This window comes from Nycticebus coucang, chromosome X, assembly GCF_027406575.1.
Source record: "Nycticebus coucang isolate mNycCou1 chromosome X, mNycCou1.pri, whole genome shotgun sequence".
Taxonomy (NCBI): domain Eukaryota; kingdom Metazoa; phylum Chordata; class Mammalia; order Primates; family Lorisidae; genus Nycticebus; species Nycticebus coucang.
Genome location: NC_069804.1, coordinates 83,628,921 through 83,631,345, shown reverse-complemented (window position 1 = coordinate 83,631,345; position 2,425 = coordinate 83,628,921). Strand labels below are relative to the sequence as shown.

The following is a 2,425-nucleotide window of genomic DNA, read 5'->3' as shown; positions in this document are numbered from 1 at the left end:
AAAACAGAAGTAGGACTCATACGTATTCAACACTGCTTCAATAATTATGGTGAGATCAGATACCCAGCAAAAGTGGTGTCCACAGGAACAGAGGTCTTCTCTAGGAGACCCCAAGCATATACCTTTGAGGTCCTCCTTTTGGTGACACAGCTCTTGGGAATTTGTGGAAACTTAATTTCCTGGGACCTGGAAACGAATGTTTCCTTCCCCTTTTGTAAAAGCCCATGGTTCTGTAAAAGCCAGAGCCCACTCCTCCAGCTTGCTTCAGTCTGACCAATGAGAAAGGTACCCCTGGGGTCTCAGTGCCTATATCTTAGTGATTAGGTCGCGGGCTAATACACTGGGACTGGTGGGTTTGAACCAGGCCTGGGCCTGCTGTACAACAATGACAACTACAACAAAAAAATAGCCATGTGTTGTGTTAGGCGCCTGTTGTCTCAGCTACTTGGGAGGCGGAGGCAAGAGAATTGCTTAAGCCCAAGAGTTTTCAGGTAGCTGTGCAATATGATGACACCATGGCACTCTACCCAGGGTGACAGAGTGAGGCTCTGTTTAAAAAATAAATGCATACATTCATATATATATATGCATACATAAAATAGTTGATAGAAAGAAACTATAGAGGAATAATATTTCACATTTCCAAATTGTATAAAATTCAAATTTCAATATCCATAAATAAATTTTATTAGAATACAGGCAAGCTTATTAATTTATTTACTATCTATAGCTGCTTTGTGCTACAATAGAATTAAATAATTGCAACAGAGACCATATGTCCCAAAGGCTGAAATAATTACTGTCTGTTTTCTTTTTTTTGAGACAGACCCTTAGCTGTTGCCCTGGGTAGAGTGCCCTGGCATTATAGCTCTTAGCAACCTCCAACTCCCGGGCTCAAACGATTCTCCTGCCTCTGCCTCCCAAGTAGCTGGGAGTACAGGTGCCCGCCACAACACCCAGCTATTTTTTGGTTGCAGCCATCATTGTTGTTTGGCAGGCTCAGGCTGGATTTGAACCCGCCAGCTCAGGTGTATATGGCTGGCGCCTTAGCCACTTGAGCCATAGGCGCCAAGCCTACTGTCTGGTTTTCTACAAAAAAAAGTATGCTAACATTTTGGCTCGACTATAGAAAATAAGGATAATGACATGAGGTGATACTGAAGAAGTTGGAAATAATAAGATCATGCAGGACCTTATAGGCAAAAGAAAAAGATATTCTGAATCATTTTGAGTTTTAAAGTTGGAGGTATAATGGGAGACCACTGAAGGATAGAAAGAAAAAGTGTCGTGATCTAATTTATATTTTAGGAAGATCATTCTGATATTTAGCTTTGGGTCAAGATGTAGAAGATAGCGAAAGAGCTCATTCTCAGTGTAATAATCACAAAAACATCTATACAAATAAAATGCAAATGTATGTCAGGAATTTTTCAATTCTACATTGGATATTGCAACCTGAAAAAGGCATTGTTCTTCCCATAACAATAATGAAAATCCAGATAAGTTATACAATAGTAACGTGGATTTGTTAGATAGCTGAGAGTACAAAGCAACCAACTATTTTAATTTTAAGGAAAGATAGGGTTTTCCAAGAAAATACAGAACATAAGCACTGGCTTACCTATGGCAATGGGATGAAGGCAAGTATGAATGATTCACCAAAAAGTTAAAACAAGTAGCTAAAGTTCAAGGAGGGGCTAATATGAGTGCATAGAGACCCTGGGAATCACAGACACAAGGTGAATTCACACCCTTGCAGGATGTTCTCCACGGAGCTCCTTGAGAGCTTATAAGAACTGGAGAAAATGTGCTTGCTTCAGCAACACATATACTAAAATTGGAATGATACAGAGAAGATTAGCATGGCCCCTGCACAAGGATGACATGCAAATTTGTGAAGTGTTCCATATTTTATGAAAACACAGTAATAAATTTTCTCTTTCTTTTCTTTTTGTAGAGACAGAGTCTCACTTTATAGCCCTCAGTAGAGTGCCATGGCATCACACAGCTCACAGCAACCTCCAACTCCTGGGCTTCAGCGATTCTCTTGACTCAGCCTCTCGAGTAGCTGGGACTGCAGGCGCCCGCCACAATGCCTGGCTATTTTTTTTTTTTTGGTTGCAGTTCAGCCGGGGCCAGGTTTGAACCCGCCACCCTCGGTATATGGGGTGGGCGCCTTACCGACTGAGCCACAGGTGCCGCCCATAAATTTTCTTTCTTTCCTTTTTTTTTGTAGAGACAGAGTCTCACTGTACCGCCCTCGGGTAGAGTGCCATGGCGTCACACGGCTCACAGCAACCTCTAACTCTTGGGCTTACACGATTCTCTTGCCTCAGCCTCCCGAGCAGCTGGGACTACAGGCGCCCACCACAACACCCGGCTATTTTTTTTTTTTTTTGTAGAGACAGAGTCTCACTTTATGGCC

At 42.1% G+C, this 2,425-nt stretch overlaps 1 non-coding gene across 1 annotated transcript; it reads left to right on the top strand.

The window, feature by feature from the left end:
* Positions 1-1,807: 1,807 nt before the first annotated feature.
* LOC128578653 (U6 spliceosomal RNA) lies at positions 1,808-1,914 on the top strand. The gene has a single exon (XR_008377792.1). It is a non-coding gene; the product is annotated as a U6 spliceosomal RNA (small nuclear RNA).
* The last annotated feature ends 511 nt before the right edge of the window (positions 1,915-2,425 follow it).